Here is a 23,275-nt window from a genome sequence, read left to right as displayed (position 1 = left end):
GGCTATTATAGCTAATGTAGACACTTACGTCATGTGTTGCCTTCATTATAACACTTATACAAGACTTTTAAAGTAATTTTGATAGTAGGCTATTACAGCTAATATAGACACTTACATCATGTGTTTCCTTCATTATAAGACATATGTACAGCTTTTCATTTTTCGCGGCTCCAGACAGATTTGTTTTTTGTATTTTTGGTCCAATATGGCTCTTTCAACGTTTTGGGCTGCCGACCCCTGATCTAGTGGTACACTTGGTTAAAGTACAGTGTTTTATTTTCCTATATTCATACACAGTGTTACTGTTCAAACTGTGCGGCCAAAAGTTTTAAATATACTTGTTAAATAAAACCGCTGCCTTGTTGTTAATGAATATCTAGGCCTACTACGCTACTGTATTTTAATGTCGGTCATCGTGATGGTACTTGGAGAGCCAAGTGTTTTCCGAGGTGGTACTTGGTGAAAAAAGTTTGAGACCCACTGGGACACATAGTCATTTTGATAGTAGGCTATTATAGCTAATATAGACACTTACGTCATGTGTTGCCTTCATTATAACACTTATATAAGACTTTTAAAGTCATTTTGATAGTAGGCTATTACAGCTAATATAGACACTTACATCATGTGTTTCCTTCATTATAACACATATATACAGCTTTTCATTTTTCGCGGCTCCAGACAGATTTGTTTTTTGTATTTTTGGTCCAATATGGCTCTTTCAACGTTTTGGGCTGCCGACCCCTGATCTAGTGGTACACTTGGTTAAAGTACAGTGTTTTATTTTGCTATATTCACACACAGTGTTACTGTACAAACTGTGTGGTCAAAAGTTTAAAATATACTTGTTAATGACATTGTTAATGAATATCTAGGCCTACTACGCTACTGTATTTTAATGTCGGTCATCATGATGGTACTTGGAGAGCCAAGTGTTTTCCGAGGTGGTACTTGGTGAAAAAACGTTTGAGACCACTGCGACACATAGTCATTTTGATAGTAGGCTATTATAGCTAATATACACACTTACGTCATGTGTTGCCTTCATTATAACACTTATATAAGACTTTTAAAGTCATTTTGATAGTAGGCTATTACAGCTAATATAGACACTTACATCATGTGTTTCCTTCATTATAAGACATATATACAGCTTTTCATTTTTCGCGGCTCCAGACAGATTTGTTTTTTGTATTTTTGGTCCAATATGGCTCTTTCAACGTTTTGGGCTGCCGATCCCTGATCTAGTGGTACACTTGATTAAAGTACAGTGTTTTATTTTCCTATATTCATACACAGTGTTACTGTTCAAACTGTGCGGCCAAAAGTTTTAAATATATTTGCTAAATAAAACCGCTGCCTTGTTGTTAATGAATATCTAGGCCTACTACGCTACTGTATTTTAATGATGGTACTTGGAGAGCCAAGTGTTTTCCGAGGTGGTACTTGGTGAAAAAAGTGCGACACATAGTCATTTTGCATTACATACTATACAGTACCTTTTGCACTATATTAATTTATATTATGTGTTGTCAACTTTGTACTTTTTAATGTCATTGCCTGAAATAAATAAATGAATGAAAAATGAATGATCTAATATAGACACTTACACCATGTGTTGCCTTCATTATAACACTCATATAGGGCTTTTCATTGTTCGCGGCTCCAGACAGATTTGTTTTTATGTATTTCTGGTCCAATATGGCTCTTTCAACGTTTTGGGTTGCTGAAGTAGCAGCAGTGCAGGATGCAAACAATCCACTAGGGGGTCAGTGGGCACTGACAACAAGAGAAGTCCCAACAAGGGGTAACAATTCTGTCAAGTCAAACCCAATCACCTTCCACAATTATGCAAGTAAGAGATGTATAATTGAAGAGACTGAATGTGCATATTGCATAAAATAAGGAGGTAAGGGGGAGGGAAAGGGCAGGTGACATCCCAAGTGTCCTAATTAGTAAAAAGTGAACTGTGTTACCAGGACACATAAAATAATGCACCACACAATTAGAGTCCATGGAGAGGACTTTGTTTAGAGGGGGCTGCAAGCTACGCAGTAAGAAATACAGCACAGCCTTAAAGAGGAGTCCACAATAACAAAAGATGCCGCACAGAACCAAGCCGAACTCTTTATCTCACTGACCTTTATGGATGTTGAGCCAAAAAGAAGCTGGTGAGAATTTCTGTCATGACGTGCGGGGGAAATCCGTGATATAGTCAAGGAAGTTCGGATCCCAACTCCAAGTCGCACCTGTCCACGCCGCATCCCCCCCCGAGACAACTGGGGCTTGTGTGTCCGAGTCCGGACCCTCCTCCTCCTCCGCCTTTACGTCCTTAGTCCCTGTTCACACACCACCTGTCTGTCTGTCTGTCTGTCCCACAGTCCTCACCCCCCACCCCGGTGTTCAACACGCCGCAAAGCAGCGTCTCATGTCACGTAGCGACACATGGCCGTCGGCGGACACCCCGCCGAAGTGTCGGGGAAGATGGAGGGGAAGGAGGTTCGGTGAGAAGTAGCAGCTGTTATCCGCTTGGTTGTGGAGTGACTGTGAGGATTGTTCCCGGTCCTTCCCGCGCTGGTGGGAGTCTTCCGTCCATCCAAGAGGGGAGGAACACGCCGCCTCGTCCGCGCATTCAAATGAGCTCCAGCGGCAGGAGCAGCCAGCTGAGCTCGTTAGGCGGAGGAGGTGGGAGGAACCTGGGCGAGATAGCTGGCCGACACATAATACCGATTGTATCGATACCAAGGAGGCGTTAAGATTTGGGTCGGTGCTCGCGTGATAAAATTGATATTTTTCGTTCCCTTCTTTCTTTACTTTTTATTTATTTATTTATTTATTTTGGTCTTGTCTACTACTTAGGCAAATCATATAGTTAATGTAGATGCCCATATCGGCTGTACAGATTTACTTTACCAAAAAGAAGTGTAGGATACTTCTCTTGTTGCCTTATTTGTATTTGACTTTATTAAATGTTTTTTTATTATCATTTGGTGCAGCCGGGCCGGAGCAGGAGGGCATAGAAAGAGAGAGAGAAAAGGAAGACAGAGGGGGAAATTGCGGGGACACATATACATATATATATATATATATATATATATATATATATATATATATATATATATATATATATATATATATATATATATCAGTGACGTGCGGTGAGGTTGATGGCTGGTGAGGCACTGACTTCATCACAGTCAGATTTACAAACATATGAACCCCAAAGAGTATCTTATTCACCATTTGATTGGCAGCAGTTAACGGGTTATGTTTAAAAGCTCATACCAGCATTCTTCCCTGCTTAGCACTCAGCATCAAAGGTTGGAATTGGGGGTTAAATCACCAAAAATGATTCCCGGGCGCGGCGCCGCTGCTGCCCACTGCTCCCCTCACCTCCCAGGGGGTGATCAAGGGGATGGGTCAAATGCAGAGGACAAATTTCATTACACCTAGTGTGTGTGTGACAATCATTGCTACTTTAACTTAACTTTAACTTTACACATACAAACTGTAGCACACAAAAAAGCACATTTAATTAAAAAAACGTTATTATGGTCTTACCTTTACTTAGAAATTAAGTCCATGCGCCGCAACTAAAGCCCTCACTTAAACTTTCCACGTGCAAGATTGAATCTATTTAAAAAAGTGTAACGGAGGGTTTATAAACTACAAAATAAACACGGAGGCTCCAGTTTACACGAGGACCACTTTATTTACCTTCTTTCAAAAACCTCCGCAACGGGACATCACTTCCACTCTTAGCGCCTTCAAAATAAGAGCTCAAGGCATATACTGTATAACAGCGCATAACAGGAACTTAACTGGCTGCTGATCACCGCACCGTCTCTTCTCAGTATTTGAACAGCAAATGTGAAAATTCAGCGATTTTGAATAAAAAATAATCTAAAACTGGTGAAGTTAAATGGAAAATAACTTTATAGTATAATCACTGGATACATAACAATTTAATTTATTTTTTTTCTTTTTACTTTTTTTTTCTTTCCATTTTTTTTTCTTTCCATGATGGCAGGTATATATATATATATATATATATATATATATATATATATATATATATATATATATATATATATATACATACACACACACACATATATATATATATATATATATATATATATATACATGTGTGTGTATGTTTGTACAGTGAAATTAATGGAATTTTTTAGAGGTAACAAATATACATAGACTTGATAAGAATATAGGGATATATAATAAGGGGCTCGGTTGGTAGAGCAGCCGTGCCAGCAACTTGAGGGTTGCAGGTTCGATCCCCGCTTCCCGCCATCCTAGTCACTGCTGTTGTGTCCTTGGGCAAGACACTTTACCCACGTGCTCCCAGTGCCACCCACACTGGTTTAAATGTAACTTAGATATTGGGTTTCACTATGTAAAGCGCTTTGAGTCACTAGAGAAAAGTGCTATACAAATATAATTCAATTCAATTCAATATAACAATATCTTAGTTGCAACTAAAAGTAAAGTTTAATAGCTTTATAGATACACTGAGATTAAGTCTTAGTTCATTGTGTTCTTCAAGGTGTTTTTGAAACTGCACCATTTATTTTTCTCTGAATTTTCAACTAACTTTAAATGTTTTGTCTCTGTTTTCAGAATGTGCTCGTTCTATGTTGGGCCAAAGTAAAACAAAGAAAACAATCCAAAGTTGTGGTAGTTGTATTTTTAAGTTATCATGCCATGATTTTACCCGTCTGGCCCACGTGGGAATAGATGGCTCTCCATGCGACCCCTGAGCTAAAAAGAGTTTGACACCCCTGTCCTAGAACTTGCAACTTTATTTGGCCCCATAGTAGCTTATTTTGCAGCCCTGTTTAAAAAAAAGTAAATAGACTGTTTACTTTTACTACAATTATATTCCATATTTACTTGGTAGATGATCCATACCCAAATTTACAGTTTTGTAAGCACTGTTAATGCACATTACTGCCTCCCACAGGACTGTAGTGGAACTACCGCCTCCCAAAACTTCAAGTAAAGTAGCAGTTTTAACTGCAATAACACACTTGCTTGTTCTAGTTTACTCACGTTCTTGTTAGTGAGCTAACTAGTTTGTTAAAATTAGTACTTTTTTTATGTAAAATTAGTCCTTTTTGAATGCAAAATGGTGACATTTGTTTTATAAAATTCTGACTTTTATCACAGTATTGTCAATTTTTTTGTTGTTCTTGTAAAAAAGTGAAATTTGTCATAATTTTGCCGAGTATAATTCCAATTATTATTATGATATTGCCAACATTTTAAAGTTGTCTTACTTTTCGCCGTTACAGTCCACTTTCATTGGGACCAAAGAGGTGCAGTGACCACCAGGATTTAGGCTGAGATTTACTTTTATGTGCTCTGACCTTTTCCAAACGGTTTCTAATTGCATTTTCCTAATGATTGAACTGAGAGAATTTCATATGAAAACACGGCTGTGGTTCAGCTACAGTTTTAATTTTAGATAAGGCATAACTATTAAGTAAAAATAAGCAAACAGTTAGGAAGTGCATTCATAATGCAAGCGCCTGAATTCTAATGAACACCAGGGGAGAATGTGGCCCACTTTTCTTGCATTTTGCAAGATGTTTGTTTTGCAAGATGTGGCGAGACATTAAAAAAAAAAAGTATCTAAAAAAAGTAAATGAATGAATAAACTTTTCAAAATACACAACACTTAAATGAAATGGATCAAATTAAAGTGACCAGGGGAGAATGGGGTTGATTTTCACACTCATCATATCCCGCCACCAGAGGGCGCTGCCCCTTACATTGAGGTTGAGGAATTTAGATCAAAGCTCACCGCTTGGATTGCTTATTGTTTTTATTGAATAGTAGTCTGTTTCTCCATCCATCTATCCATTTTCTACCGCTTGTCCCTTTCAATTCTTATTTTTCATCTTTATTACTTAGGTGATTTATTTTTATTCCATATTTGTTTCCACTACCACACCTTGAATTGGAGTCTATAATCTCGTTTTATGCAAATATAATGACAATAAAGTCCATTCTATTCTATTCTACCAAGTAAACCATCTTTGTGTTTGTCATGTCAAATTGTAAATACACAGCTCCTCAATATTTGCCTTGTAGGTTTTTTACACAATGTATTTATAATAAATCAAAAGTGTAAAATGCAATGTGTAATCTAAATTGTTATTAATGAGCTATCTAGTTGTTACAAGGTTAGTAGCCTCGACGCCAGCAAGAAATTTAATATGCGGTCGGTTGTCAGCCGAGGTGGGTGGAGGAGCCAAAAATTGTACTCAAGTAAGAGTACTGTTACTTGTCAAACTCATTTTAGATGGGGGGCCACATGGAGAATAATCTACTCCCAAGTGGGCCAGACTAGTAAAATCAAGGCACGATAACTTAAAAATAAAGACAACTTCAGATTGTTTTCTTTTTTTAAATAGAACAAGCATATTCTGAAATTGAACAAATTATAATTTTGTTGGTTTTTTTTTACACTTACATGTTACGGTTAATAGTATTCTATCTTTATTTGTCCTTATTTATACTTTCTGAATAAATGGTGTGATATTGTTTATCAGTCAACTCATTGGTGTTCATTTTCAATCTATCAAGATAAAAAAATAATATCAAAATCAAATTACAGGTTTGCTCATTTTCCTCGACTGATGTACTAACATCATGTGTTTTTTTTGTTTTTTTTTACATATGTAGTATCATCTACAAAGATACAAAGAATTACTATTGTGACATCTAGTGGACACATTTAGAACAGCAGTTTCTTTCATTCAAAAATTTCGGCTCATTTTTATACTTCCCACGGGCCGAATAAAACCTTGACACCCCTTCTTTAGAGTAATATGACTCAAGTAAAAGGTAGTCATCCAAATATTAACTTGAGTAAGAATACATATTCAGTGGGGAAAAAAACAAACTCAATTGCTGAATAATTGGTAGTAAGTTTTAATTTATTTAATCTAAAAAAAATGTAATGGTACATAGTTGGTGTGTGTGTGTTCTTGTATTTCTACCCTTCTTGAGACATCAACAAGGAGAAGCATCTTCCATATGAGGACCGTTGTACAAGTTAGGACCGAAGTCATGGTCCCAATACGGAAAATCATTGCATCCAGGGGCGTCACTAGCTTTTAAGGACAGAGGGGGCTTAGCCCCCAGGAGATGCACAGGTTCTGAGCGAACGTAGCGCACGAGCACAAAACCTCACAAACAGCTAGCAAAGACTTAGAAATGATTAATTGTTATTATTATTATTTCAGTGGGTTTATTTTCAATCTATGTTCAGTACAACAACAAACATGGGATTGCACAGTGACATTTTGTTTACAGCATCAACAAGAAACAATTACTTGCATGATCCTTCAAGATATACTGAAACACAATGAAAGTCATGGCATTAGCCTCTATGTTATTACTTCACAACATAGAGGCTAATGCCACCACTTTCGCTCACAATACAATAATTGTTTGTTCCCAAATATTTTGAAGTTGCACAGATTACATTTTGGGCACATATGTGACTAAAATGGTTGTAAATTCAAGCCCTGGAAATATTACTTAATTACTTGAATTAAAGTAATATCTGGATCAGGATAATTTGGCTTATATATAATATATTTATATATATATATATATATTATGGCAAGTCGTTAAGGAAATTAAATATATATGAAAGTCTGAATAGAAATGAGAAACGTTTATATATACTGTAAATAAGAAAGACTTAAGAGTCCGTCTGCTGATCTGAAAAAGAGCCAAAGCTGTCAAAGAGCTGAGGGACCGTCTTCAAATTTCAATGCTGAAACAAATAATGCAAATAACAAAATGTAACTTCCAGGGCTTGAGATTAACATAGTCCTGTCATCCCGGGGACGGTAAAAAAAATTGCACGGGACGAAATTAAATGCTCACCGGGACGATGGCTTTTAACCATTTTTTTTCTTTTTATGTATTTATTCATTTTACATTTTATATTAAATGTCTTGGTTTTTCCTCCCTCTGAAAATCCTATGAAATGTTTAACAAGCCATCCTATAACAATACAACAGCTATTAATGTAACCATACAATAAAACAAATATATTTAATGATGTTTTTTTCATTATTTTAACAATAGGCAAATGTATATTACTTTATATGGATTCTACAAGAAACACAAAACTTAAAAACTAAATTATTTACAATTGTAGACACAAGGTTTCATGCAGTTTCACTCATTGTAAAGGAAGACGGAAGTCCACGCAGGAGAAAAATGACTACAAAGATGGTGTCTAGGTTTTTCTTATATATATATATATATATATATATATATATATATATATATATATATATATATATATATATATATATATATGAAAGACTTAAAGGTATACGAGATAGGCTCCAGCTCCCCCCGCGACCCCAAAGGGAATAAGCGGTAGAAAATTGATGGATGGATAGAGGATGTTGTGGATCATGTTGACTATTGGTCCTCCTAATTGTCAATCATTCTGGTGATGTTACGTAAGGACATATATATATATATATATATATATATATATATATATATATATATATATATATATATATATATATATATATATATATATATATATATATATATATATCAAATAAAACAAATGGCTTTTCGATAAGCCATTTTTTTTTTTTTTTTTTTATTACAACGCCAAAATAGGCCTAACAACGCCAGTGGTTGTAATTCTGTAGCACTTTGAGATTTGGAATCAAATGTAAAGTAGATTACAAATACAATCTATTGTATAAATATATATGTATATGTATATATATATATATATATATATATATATATATATATATATATATATATATATATATATATGTCCTTACGTAACATCACCAGAATGATTGACAATTAGGAGGACCAATAGTCAACATGATCCACCCAGAAATAAATAAAACAAATGGCTTATCGATAAACCATTTAAAAAAAAATTGTTTTAATATTTATTTATATGTATCATTATTCTCCTACTCACCTTTCCAGTAGAGACCTCTCCCCTCTCACTTTATGTGCTCCTCTGCCCTGACTTCTACAGGTCAATAGGGGTTGTGGAGTGAATATTATTATTATCTACTGATGATAGTCATACGTGAATGAGCTCAGCTCCTGTTCTCCTCCATGTGTAAAGTGAGAAACACAGCTGATGCTCCAGAAGGAAATAACCCCAAAGATAGCAAATGGTAAAAAAAGAGTGCACATTTAACTTTATAAACAACCAGGACCTTCATGATGCATTTCAGGCTAACTAGCTAACTAAGTAGCAGCATTGTTTTAGAGTGGGAATGTAACTTTTTGTCAAACACAGACCTGGTGTAAAGTGGAGCTAATACATTTTACGACAAGCAGTGATGAATACTTACCTTTTTGAAAAAGTTTCTTATGTCCATTTTGCATCCGTTCACATTCTTGTTCTGCAGTGCTGTGTGCTAATGTGCTTCGTACATCTGCAGGACCGCAAGCATGGTCGCAGAGAATATGCGGACTGGATTTTGAGTGATGTGGGCATTTTCTATATGAACAAGTCCAAGGACCGCAAGCAAGGTCGCAGAGAAAATGCGGACTGGATTTTGAGTGATGTCGGCATTTTCTATATGAACAAGTGGAATGGATTGGATACTGACGCACTAAAGGGGCTCTCTACCTTACGCTATAAAGTGAGGGGAAACTGAGTGAATAATGACAGGTTATATGATTATTTATTTAAACTCATATCCGGGCCACTATATAATGAATATGTCGGCATGTATTTGTAAAAAAAAATAATAATAAATAAATAAATATATATATATATATTTATTTATTTATTTATTTTTTAACACCAAATTATTTAGGGGGGTTTAAGAATATTTTAGGGGGGCTTGAGCCCCCCTAAAATAGGCCTAGCAACGCCAATGATTGCATCTAATAGAGCATGTCTCATTTGCACCCCTGGTGGTGAAATCTATCAAAATTAGGGTGGTCCCAAAAAAGAGGGATTTTTCAAATTGACTGTGTGTCGCTTTTAAAAGTGCTCTCCCTCTGGTCAACATATGGAAGAATCATAAAATAACAAGTATGTGTAAAAATTTGAGGTGCTCCCCCTCTGGCCAACATATGTAATAACAAGTGTGTGTAAGAAATTGAAATGTGCCCACTTTGGCCAAAAATAATTAGAAAAAATAAATACATATGTATATAGAGACATACTGTGATAACTTGAAGTAAATAATTAATATTGAAAACCAATTACAAACAAAAAATTCAAAAAAATAAAAATTAACTAAAAGCAGTCTTTTTCTCACAATGGGTCGACTTTTTTCTTATAAAATTGGGAACAATTTCTCATTTTCTTTCTGTTTCTGTAATATTGCGATATTTTCTCCTAAAATTATTACTTTTTAATGCAAAATGGTGACATTTCTCATTTTAAAATTCTGACTTTTCTCAAAATATTGCCAATTGTTTTTGTTGTTCTTGTAAAATAGTGACATTTTTGGAGTAAAATGATGACTTTTGTCACAATTTTGCCGAGTAAAATTCCGATTATTATTATAATATTGCCAACATTTTAAAGTTTTCTTATAAAATTACGACTCTTTTCATAAAATTGCCAACATTTTAAGCTTTTCTTGTACAATTGCGACTATTATTGAGTAAAATTCCAACTTTTATCATAATGTTGCACACGTGTTTAAGTTTTTCTTGTAACATTTTGACTCCCGTTGAGTAAAATTACGACTTTTATTATAATACTGCCAAAATTCTAAGTTTTTATTGTGAAATTGTGACCTTTTTCTTGTGAAATCCCGACTCATTTTTCACAGCAAGCTTTTTTATATTTGCATAGTATGTATATATTATTAATGTTGTAAGTACACATCTTTATATAGAGAGAGACTCTACTACAGCATGTACTACAAAATATGTACTTTTTACAGTCACTTATGACATCATAACATAGTTAATGTTAGCACATGCACATATAAAACAAAAAACCTCTACAACTTACCGCAAGGTGTTTTTTGTAGTTGGAAGTGGAATTCTTGGAGGCTGAAATGTGAAAATGTCTTCTGACACAGATGACAGCGCATGATATCGATGTGATTTATGCTGCCTGCCTGGTCTGACATCATATCACTGTTGACAGTGTGAAGTACGAGGGCGGTCATGTTACTTCCAGGCTCTGTTTGATTGGTGAAATAGATTTAAACGTTATGTCGGATTGGTGGAACAGAGTCATGTGACTGTGCCTGCTGGAAGAAGTCTCTCTTACGAGACAAATGTATTTATCTTGGCAAGCAGTAACCAATAGATTTTAAACAAATATATTAATAATTGTAGTGATTACAACGGAGTAAAAGTCGTTTTTTCTTCACAAAATATTCAAACAAAATTAAAAAGTATGTTGCATTAAAGGGGAACTGCACTTTTTTGGGGGGGGAATTTTGCCTATTATTCATAATCATTATAAGAGACAAGAACACACATTTATTTTTATATGTTTTGGTTTTTAAAGATGAAAAAAAACGCTTGGAGGATGTGGCTAATGGGAGTCACCGTTGTAGCCTTCAAAGTAGGCTTAAGACTCTAAAAAACGTAACTTTTGTCTTTTTGTCTCTTATAATGATTGTGAATGATAGGCAAAAATTCCAAAAAAGTGCAGTTCCCCTTGCATTAAAACTATTCTGACTATGTATCCAAAAGGTTACTTAAGTATATAACAAATACTACCCACTTCTTTGGCAACACATATTGGCCACATTCATTCATTAATTTAAGCTCACGATGCAGTAAGTTGATTGATGCAGACACGTTTGTTACTGGATACTTTCTAATTCTCTTCTGCCTTGGAGACTTCGTATGTGTAAGTAATATGCAACTATAATTATTTGATACTTGTTTATATTGACAAATGTGCTGTTTTAGATGACAATATTGGTCAATTCAGATAACAGAGCATGTATGTTCAGTTTGTGTGCTTAGCTGTTGTGTAGCTGCTGACAACTTGTAGCCGATCGCCTACCTGCCCAGCTTTGCACAAGTACTGCTTGTTTAGGGCTTATATCGGGGAGTTTATTTTGCTGATATCAAATCGAAATCCGATATCAATACCAGATTGGGACAGCCCTACTAAGAATACAACTTGGTCCAAATATGGTAGCTTGATACCACTTTCCAGCTGTACTTTGCCACACACAAAGTTTTAACGCAACACACCACAGCTGTGGTTACACAAGCGTGTGATTGGTTGGTTTTTTTTTTTATAGTTGGCCAGCCACCATAGAATGTGTGAGAAACAAGAAGGACAAATGTGTTAAGGTTAAAAGGCAACCGCCATGCCGGGTGTTGTTGAGTGTTACAAGAACGGGAAGGAAAAGTGTTAAAAACAGCAGGAGGTTCACGACAAAAAAGTATACCGCCACCCTTTACACAAGAAAATTAGTAGTTTGTCTTTCTAGCGAGCTTGCTGTAGTTATATGTGTCATTACCTACACTAAGCAGCAGAGGTCGCTGTTGAAAACACCTGTTTTTGATAACACAGGCAGTTTAAAAAATGAACAGAATTTTTCTCCATAACATCAGACATTAAGGGTTCACTTGCTGCTAAGTGCTCTAGAACAGGATGTAAGACTACTGCAGAAATTAAAATACACTATATTGCCAAAAGTATTTGGCCACCTGCCTTGACTCACATATGAACTTGAAGTGCCATCCCATTCCTAACCCATCGGGTTCAATATGATGTCGGTCCACCTTTTGCAGCTATTACAGCTTCAACTCTTCTGGGAAGGCTGTCCACAAGGTTGCGGAGTGTGTTTATAGGAATTTTCCACCATTCTTCCGAAAGCGCATTGGTGATGTTGGTGGAGAAGGCCTGGCTCTCAGTCTCCGTTCTAATTCATCCCAAAGGTGTTCTATCGGGTTCAGGTCAGGACTCTGTGCAGGCCAGTCAAGTTCATCCACACCAGACTCTGTCATTCATGTCTTTATGGACCTTGCTTTGTGCACTGGTGCACAGTCATTTTGGAAGAGGAAGGGGCCCGCTCCAAACTGTTCCCACAAGGTTGGGAGCATGGAATTGTCCAAAATGTTTTGGTATCCTTGAGCATTCAAAGTTCCTTTCACTGGAACTAAGGGGCCAAGCCCAACTCCTGAAAAACAACCCAACACCATAATTCCTCCTCCACCAAATTTCACACTCGGCACAATGCAGTCTACCGCTTGTCCCTTCCGGGGTTGGGGGGTGCTGGAGCCTATCCCAGCTGCATTCGGGCGGAAGGCGGCGTACACCCTGCACAAGTCGCCACCTCATCGCAGGGCCAACACAGATAGTATATATTGTTTATTTTCAGATGGCTCGCTAGCTACACATCAACCGCATTGGTCAAATAGTTTTTCCCTATTACGTCACTTATTTGCATAAGTCACCTGTTGCTAGGCAGAATTCATAGTGCTCAAGAACGGGATGTAAGACAGATGTACTACAGAATTTTGCTTTCGAAAATAGGTGACAACTTTGTTTGTACGCATTTGTTTGTACTAATCGGTATTATTTACACGACACATTATGTGGAGGAAAAAGTAGCACCATTTTTTGGATGGGGTGGGGCACTGTGGCATCTGCCCCTATCCATCCATTTTCTACAGCTTGTCCATTTCGGTTCGTAAAGGGGCTGGAGCCTATCCCAGCTGCATTCGGGCAGAAGGCGGAGTACACCCTGCACAAATCGCCACCTCATCGCAGGGCCAACACAGATAGTATATATTGTTTATTTTCAGATGGCTAGCTAGCTACACATCAACCAAGCATTGGTCAAATAGTTTTTCTCTATTGTGCAGAAATTAAAAATCACCTGTTGCTAGGCAGATTTCATAGTGCTCAGGAACGGGATGTAAGACAGATGTACTAAAGAAATTTGCTTTAGAAACTAGGTGACAACTTTATTTCTACACATTTATTTGTACTAATCGGTATTATTCACATTATGTAGAGGAAAAAGTAGGACCATCTTTTGGATGTGGTGAGGCCCCTAATGCGGAGTCATTAGATTTCAAAGGTTCCATACATGCACTGCAACTGATATAATTTATATATATATATATATATATATAGTTAACTTTAGAGTTATTAGCGCGTCCGCCCTGAGATCGGTAGGTTGTGAGTTCAAACCCCCCAGCCGAGTCATAACAAAGACTATAAAAATGGGACCCATTATCTCCCTGCCTGGCACTCAGCATCAAGGGTTGGAATTGGGGGTTAAATCACCAAAAATTATTCCCGGGCGTGGCCAGCGCTGCTGCTCACTGCTCCCCTCGCCTCCCAGGGGGTGATCAAGGGTATAAGAGAATAATTTCGCAACACCTAGTGTGTGTGTGACAATCATGGGTACTTTAACTTTGTAATTATTTGTCTTTTTAAATCATATAATTGCGGGGTTAGCTGTTGCTAGGCAGAATTCAATAGTCTCAAGTACTTGGAGTAAAACAGACACACACCCCAAAACATACCTTTAAAATATAAGTGGCAAGTTTATTTTTTTAAACTTATTTCCCCAACTAAATCATGACTTTGTATCAAATATAAAACACATGTAAGAAAGACACTCTTTTTAATTGCCCACAGTGAAACTACCTAAGTTTTAAAAGTGTGTAAGATTACATTTCGGCGGGGTCTCTCCATGCAGGGACACAAACTTACCGCATGATCGTCGTAAAGAAGTGAAAAGCCCATAAAAATAATGAAAGTCATTACCTTTAAGATGAAACTTGCTGCAAAGTGAGGATCTTTAATCTTGCAGTAAAATTGCCTTGCGAGGAGGAAAAAAATAAAAAATCGCAGACATTTTATGACTGCTGCGCTTTTTGGCTTTAAAGGTTATTGCCAAAGTGATTTGTGGGGGACCCCTTTGCAAGACCCCTGGAAAAAAAACAAAAAACACATCATCTTTCAGACATGTAGAGGCATGGATAAATAACAGGGAGAGACAGAAAGCATGCGCACTGCAGCATTGGAGATGAAAAACAAACACGTTTTGATGCTGAGGACGGGCGGCTTATTTCACCCCGGCGTGGGGTCAGACGCCACGGCGACGGGAGGGAAGATACCATGAAATATTGATGCTTTTTTTACGTGGTGATTGTATGATTTCTGACAGCATGGCACTGGGACCCTCCCCTACAGAGACACTACTCATTTCTGCTGTGACATCCTGAAGACTGATGCTTCCTCCTTTTTTACTGCCATTATACTGTAGGGGCAGAAGTATTGGGTCACCTGACGTTTACATTCCGAGTGAAGTTGCACCCCAATATGGACTCTTTTTAAACTGGGGTCAAACTTTCACCCTCATAAACCATAAAACTGTACAAGCAACAATTAATTCCTCAAGAAAGTTTGCGTTCTTAACAGAACAAAACTAGTTTTTTTTATTGGCCCTCGGCATTTTCTAAAAATGTTATGAATTCATATTGTATAACACTAACACCTATTTGCTTTGTCACCTATAAATTACACAAAAGCTAAGATCACAATGTTTTTATCAAGTATTGTAGCTTAGTATACTCATGTACGAAACCCAAAACCAGTGAAGTTGGCACGTTGTGTAAATGGTAAATAAAAACAGAATACAATGATTTGCAAATCCTTATATTCAATTGAATAGACTGCAAAGACAAGATATTTAATGTTCGAACTGAGAAACTTATTTTATTTTTTTTGCAAATCATTAACTTAGAATTTAATGACAGCAACACATTGCAAAAAAGTTGGCACAGGGGCATTTTTACCACTGTGTTACATGGCCTTTCCTTTTAACAACACTCCATTTTTGAAGCTTTTCAGGTGGAATTCTTTCCCATTCTTGCTTGATATACAGCTTAAGTTGTTCAACAGTCCGGGGGTCTCCGTTGTGGTATTTTACGCTTCATAAAGCGCCACACAGTTTCAATGGGAGACATGTCTGGACTACTACCCGCACTCTTTTACTACAAAGCCACGCTGTTGTAACATATGCAGAATGTGGCCTGGCATTGTCTTGCTGAAATAAGCAGGGGCGTCCATGATAACGTTGCTTGGATGGCAACATATGTTGCTCCAAAACTTTCAGCATTAATGGTGCCTTCACAGATGTGTAAGTTACCCATGCCTTGGGCACTAATACACCCCCATACCATCACAGATGCTGGCTTTTCAACTTTGCGCCTATAACAATCCAGATGGTTCTTTCTCCTCTTTGGTCCGGAGGACACGACATCCAAAGTTTCCAAAAACTATTTAAAATGTGGACTCGTCAGACCACAGAACACTTTTCCACTTTGCATGAGTCCATCTTAGATGAGCTCGGGCCCAAAGAAGCCGGAGGCGTTTCTGGGTGTTGTTGATAAATGGCTTTGGCTTTGCATAGTAGAGTTTTAACTTGCACTTACAGATGTAGCGACGAACTGTAATTACTGTAGTGTATTTTGTATTGTAGTTGCTGCAAGGGGTTCTGGGTATTTGTTCTGTTGTGTTTATGTTGTGTTACGGTGCGGATGTTCTCCCGAAATGTGTTTGTCATTCTTGTTTGGTGTGGGTTCACAGTGTGGCGCATATTTGTAACAGTGTTAAAGTTGTTTATACGGCCACCCTCAGTGTGACCTGTATGGCTGTTGACCAAGTATGCTTTGCCTTCACTTGTGTGTGTGAAAAGCCGTAGATATTATATGATTGGGCCGGCATGCAAAGGCAGGGCCTTTAAAGGTTTATTGGCGCTCTGTACTTCTCCCTACGTCCGTGTACACAGCGGCGTTTTAAAAAGTAATCAATTTTACTTTTTGAAACCGATAATTTTGAAACCGATAGATAATTTCCGATATTACATTTTAAAAGCATTTATCGGCCGATAATATCTGCAGTCCGATATTATCGGACATTTCTAGTTAGGACCATCTGTGTGTTGCATTTCTACAGGTCAGTCGGAATTTCTGAGTTCCTGGTGGAAAGTTTCAACTGGAACGCCGCCTGAGACCGGATTTTGTACTCGGAAAGTCAGAGAGCCCCCCCCCCCCCCCCCCGAGTTAGCTTTCTAAGATGGCTGCTGTGAATGTAAATATGAATATTATTAGAATATTAACACTTCCTTGACTGCCCGAAACTGGTGTGTCACATTAAAAAGTGTCCCCATAAAATGTGCATGTATGCGTGAAAGATGAAGTGGATCTTCCACTACCTGCTCATCTTGGCACAGGATGGTAATTACGGGCGGCTGCCGTAGCTCACAGTAATAATGCCACCCTCATTTAGCAGCGTGTTTACCACACACCGTCAATCATTTCACATTTCATCTCTTTAAATCTTTCCGCTCGACCGCGCTTTAAATTCTGCTGCTTTTTTGCGAGAGGATTGACGACACAATCGCCTTCAGGCCACAAAGCAGCCAAAAGTGTAAATAACCGCGCAGAACACGACCTCACTGGTAGCGCCTTCTCAACTCTTCAAGTGGAAAAAGAAGTTAGCCGCGAGCGCGATATCGTGAGACATGAGGCGATTTCTGTATCAGACCTCACAGGGAGGAGACTAGACGTCGTCCCTTGCTATCAAAGTAGTGAGCTTCTTTTTACACTTGTGTGACTATGAAAATGTTCATAACAACATGAAGCATAGTGTGCACATTAAAATTACGAATACCAGTGGTAACACTGAGTAAGAGTGGTAACATTATGAGTAACAGTGGTAAGAATATGAGTAACAGTGGTAACATTATGAATACCAGTGGTAACATCATGAGTAACAGTGGTAAATGTATGAATAACAGTGTGAAACGTAGGAATAACAGTGGTAACATGATGAATAACAGTGGTAAAATGATGAATAACAGTGGGAAACGTATGAATAACAGTGGGAAACGTAGGAATAACAGTGGTAACATTATGACTAACAGTGGTAACATCATGAATAACAGTGGTAACATTATGGATAACAGTGGTAACATTATGAGTAACAGTGGGAAATGTATGGATAACAGTGGTAACATTATGAGTAACAGTGGGAAGAATATGAGTAACAGTGGTAACATTATGAGTAACAGTGGTAACATTTTGAATACCAGTGGTAACATAATGAGTAACAGTGATAACATTATGAATAACAGTGGAAACATCATGAGTAACAGTGGTAACATCATGAGTAACAGTGGTAAACGTATGAATAACAGTGTGAAACGTAGGAATAACAGTGGTAAAATTATGAATAACAGTGGTAACATCATGAATAACAGTGGGAAACGTATGAATAACAGCGGTAACATGAAGAATAACAGTGGTAACATTATGAGTAACAGTGGGAAACGTATGGATAACAGTGGTAACATGAATAACAGTGGTAACATGATGTGTAACAGTATTAACATGATGAATAACAGTGGGAAACGTATGGATAACAGTGGTAACAATATGGATAACAGTGGTAACAATATGAATAACAGTGGTAACATTATGAGTAACAGTGGTAACATGATGAATAACAGTGGGAAACGTATGGATAACAGTGGTAACATGATGAATAACAGTGGGAAACGTATGGATAACAGTGGTAACAATATGGATAACAGTGGTAACAATACGAATAACAGTGGTAACATTATGAATAACAGTGGTAACAATATGAATAACAGTGGTAACATTATGAGTAACAGTGGGAAATTTATGGATAACAGTGGTAATATTATGAATAACAGTGGTAACATGATGAATAACAGTGGGAAACGTATGGATAACAGTGGTAACATGATGAATAACAGTGGTAACATTATGAATAACAGTGGTAACCTCATGAATAACAGTGGTAACCTCATGAATAACAGTGGTAACATGATGAATAACAGTGGTAACATTATGAGTAACAGTGGTAACATGAGTAACAGTGGGAAACGTATGGATAACAGTGGTAACATGATGAATAACAGTGGTAACATTATGAGTAACAGTGGGAACGTATGGATAACAGTGGTAACATGATGAATAACAGTGGTAACATTATGAATAACAGTGGTAACATTATGAATAACAGTGGTAACCTCATGAATAACAGTGGTAACATTATGAGTAACAGTGGTAACAATATGAATAACAGTGGTAACATCATGAATAACAGTGGTAACAATATGAATAACAGTGGTAACATCATGAATAACAGTGGTAACAATATGAATAACAGTGGTAACATTATGAGTAACAGTGGTAACATCATGAATAACAGTGGTAACATCATGAATAACAGTGGTAACAATATGAATAACAGTGGTAACATTATGAGTAACAGTGGGAAACGTATGGATAACAGTGGTAACATTATGAGTAACTGTCAAGTTATGTTTTGTTTGTTTTTGCTCTCCCCTAACTTGAAAAGGGTTTTGACTTTTTGACCAGGGGTTCCACTGGGACTTCACTCTTTGTTTTAATGCAATGATGAGACAAATCTCTGCTTCTCCTTTTATTTTGATTGTCTCTTTTTTCCATTAAAAATAGTTGTAAGGTGAAAAACCTTTGGAAAAGGTGGACAAATACAAAAGCAATTAGGGACCAAATATAAACAAATTACAATAAACCATTTTTTAAAGTAGAAGCGTTTCCAAAAGTAAATATAGTGACCCTTAACAGCTTGGATTTGGCATTTAAACATTTAACAACCACTTGGCAATTAAAATAAATTCAACATATCAAATGAAAACATCAAAATAATATAAGTCATCTCACCGTCAGCCACCCTGGTCTCTGTAAACAGTTAGGCACTTTTTTATTTGGCAAATTCTCCTCGAGCAGTCTTTGTTGGCCTGACGTCTGAGCTGGAGCTGCAGACTTGAAAGGAGTGGATTTGATTGCTTCAGGTGAGAGCCTTCCTGATTGCTGATGGTCTTCAGCTGTTGGGAAATTGTATCTGTAATTCCAGTTCTGTCCTCTGGGGGGGACATGGGAGCCAAACTCACAATTGGACATGAGATATATTTGAGCTTATTTAATTTTCTTTACTTATGTCCTCTGTGTATTTAATTTATATTTGCATGTCTCATGACACATTATCTGTATGTAATATTGGCTGCATTTCTGATAGTTGTTTGTGTGCCATGTTGTTCCAGACCACAGCAAACATTACCTAGCTTGCAAAGATTGTAACAAATCCATTAGAAGACAGCCTGTCGTTTCCTTTAACTTGGACACACACATCTATACCTTTTGGTCATTAAAAGCCAGTCATTTCCAGAAGTTATCTCATCCTGTGAGAAGCCTCCATTTTACTGATGATTTCCAATGTTGCAAAAATGTGTAGAATAAAAATCTAAATACAACATTTCTGTCAACGAAGATTTGCGTCAGCCTTTGATAGTAGGCTATTATAGCTAATATAGACACTTACAAACCCCGTTTCCATATGAGTTGGGAAATTGTGTTAGATGTAAATATAAACGGGATACAATGATGTGCAAATTATTTCCAACCCATATTCAGTTGAATATGCTACAAAGACAACATATTTGATGTTCAAACTGATAAACATTTTTTTGTTGTTGCAAATAATCATTAACTTTAGAATTTGATGCCAGCAACACGTGACAAAGAAGTTGAGAAAGGTGGCAATAAATACTGATAAAGTTGAGGAATGCTCATCAAACACTTATTTGGAACATCCCACAGGTGTGCAAGCTAATTGGGAACAGGTGGGTGCCATGATTGGGGATAAAAGTAGATTCCATGAAATGCTCAGTCATTCACAAACAAGGATGGGGCGAGGGTCACCACTTTGTCAACAAATGCGTGAGCAAATTGTTGAACAATTTAAGAAAAACCTTTCTCAACCAGCTATTGCAAGGAATTTAGGGATTTCACCATCTACGCTCCATAATATCATCAAAGGGTTCAGAGAATCTGGAGAAATCACTGCACATAAGCAGCTAAGCCCGTGACCTTCGATCCCTCAGGCTGTACTGCATCAACAAGCGACATCAGTGTGTAAAGGATATCACCACATGAGCTCAGGAACACTTCAGAAACCCACTGTCAGTAACTACAGTCGGTTGCTACATCTGTAAGTGCAAGTTAAAACTCTCCTATGCAAGGCGAAAACCGTTTATCAACAACACCCAGAAACGCCGTCGGCTTCACTGGGCCTGAGCTCATCTAAGATGGACTGATACAAAGTGGAAAAGTATTCTGTGGTCTGACGAATCCACATTTCAAATTGTTTTTGGAAACTGTGGACGTCGTGTCCTCCGGACCAAAGAGGAAAAGAACCATCCGGATTGTTATAGGCGCAAAGTTGAAAAGCCAGCATCTGTGATGGTATGGGGGTGCATTAGTGCCCAAGACATGGGTAACTTACACATCTGTGAAAGCGCCATTAATGCTGAAAGGTACATACAGGTTTTGGAGCAACATATGTTGCCATCCAAGCAACGTTACCATGGACGCCCCTGCTTATTTCAGCAAGACAATGCCAAACCACGTGTTACATCAACGTGGCTTCATAGTAAAAGAGTGCAGGTACTAGACTGGCCTGCCTGTAGTCCAGACCTGTCTCCCATTGAAAATGTGTGGCGCATTATGAAGCCTAAAATACCACAATGGAGACCCCCGGACTGTTGAACAACTTAAGCTGTACATCAAGCAAGAATGGGAAATAATTCCACCTGAGAAGCTTAAAAAATGTGTCTCCTCAGTTCCCAAACGTTTACTGAGTGTTGTTAAAAGGAAAGGCCATGTAACACAGTGGTGAACATGCCCTTTCCCAACTACTTTGGCGCGTGTTGCAGCCATGAAATTCTAAGTTTATTATTTGCAAAAAAATAAATAAAGTTTATGAGTTTGAACATCAAATATGTTGTCTTTGTAGTGCATTCAAGTGAATATGGGTTGAAAAAGATTTGCAAATCATTGTATTCCGTTTATATTTACATCTAACACAATTTCCCAACTCATATGGAAACGGAGTTTGTATAAGGCTTTTAATATTTGAGGCTCCAGACAGATTTTATTTTTTTAATTTTTGGTCCAATATGGCTCTTTCAACAGGATTGTTGGTGTTATTGTCCAGAGGGTGAAATTATCGCACAAATATGAAAATGATGGTACGCCTGGCAATGCTGACTCCACACCGTGTGAGGGAGGTGCATCCTCCTGTCACACTTGTCCTGGCCTCAACAGGAGTAGTAACTTAAGTAGGAATCTTTTTTTCCCCTCCTCGTCCTTGCGGCGCCCCCTGGAGACAGCTGCCCATGTGGACCACGTGGAAAACCTCAAGCTCAGCATTTTCCTGCAGCGCGGACATGATGTTGTCTTGTGTTCTTCATGGTGTTAGCGAGAAAACCTCCGGTTCTCGTTGAGGGATTCTCAAACTCTGGTACGTGGGCTCCATCCATCCATCCAACTTCCGCTTATCCGAGGTCAGGTCGCGGGGGCAGCAGCCTAAGCAGAGAAGCCCAGACTTCCCTCTCCCCAGCCACTTGGTCCAGCTCCTCCCAGGGGATCCCGAGGTGTTCCCAGGCCAGCCGGGAGACATAATGGGCTCCATCTGGTGGTACGCTGAAGAATCACTTGATTCAGAGTATTATTTTCCTATATCTAAACACAGTGTTACTGTTCAAACTGTGTTACGGTAGACACAAATCTAAGATATACTTGTTAAATAAAACCTCTGCCTTGTTTTTAATGAGTTCTGTCATACCAACACACACTTTGTCATTGTATCACACGGCAAGACAGTGTGTGCTGTGTTGGAAGCAAGTCAGATACGGATATTGACTATATCGATACTGGCGGCGACATGGTATCGGATGGATACCAGTGGGAAGAGATCGATGTTTTCTCAGTTCTCTTCCATGTTTGATTTCAAAGATTATTTGTGTTTTTTGTTGTGTTGTTATTTTTATACGTACATGTTCTCATATCCGAGTGCCTAGGAAGAGAGTAGGATTGTTTTTTTGCACTTTTGGCTTTGTCACGTTCAAACAATTGTTTGTAATAAAAGAAGGGATGTATGTGTACTTTTCACATTTGAATGGCTCCAGTATCGTTATATCTTACTTTCTTACACTTCTGATTCGCTTTCGCAAGTATTATAGAATAGATTTTGCATGCAGTTGCAATTCCAAGACACTAGAGAGCAGTAGTGTACAGATACAGGGTGTTGCCTCGCCGGGAAGTCGTCTTTGCCATTAAGTTGAATGTCTAGTTTTCTGTCGATCCCTACAAAGTGTTCATACTGTAAGTATTGTACTTATTACTTATTATGTTTGAT

At 37.7% G+C, this 23,275-nt stretch overlaps 1 protein-coding gene across 1 annotated transcript in view; it reads right to left on the bottom strand.

Moving 5' to 3' along the window:
• sema6bb (sema domain, transmembrane domain (TM), and cytoplasmic domain, (semaphorin) 6Bb) overlaps positions 1-2,637 on the bottom strand; it is a 484,419-nt gene extending 481,782 nt beyond the window's left edge. Inside the window, exon 1 of the mRNA XM_061977961.1 lies at positions 2,142-2,637. The gene's annotated coding sequence lies outside the window, so the exon portion shown is untranslated. The remainder of the gene's footprint in view (positions 1-2,141) is intronic.
• Positions 2,638-23,275: the final 20,638 nt, after the last annotated feature.

This window comes from Nerophis lumbriciformis, linkage group LG18, assembly GCF_033978685.3.
Source record: "Nerophis lumbriciformis linkage group LG18, RoL_Nlum_v2.1, whole genome shotgun sequence".
In the NCBI taxonomy this organism is placed as follows: domain Eukaryota; kingdom Metazoa; phylum Chordata; class Actinopteri; order Syngnathiformes; family Syngnathidae; genus Nerophis; species Nerophis lumbriciformis.
Note: the sequence above shows the minus strand (reverse complement) of the source record. Positions and strands in the feature narration are given on the sequence as shown.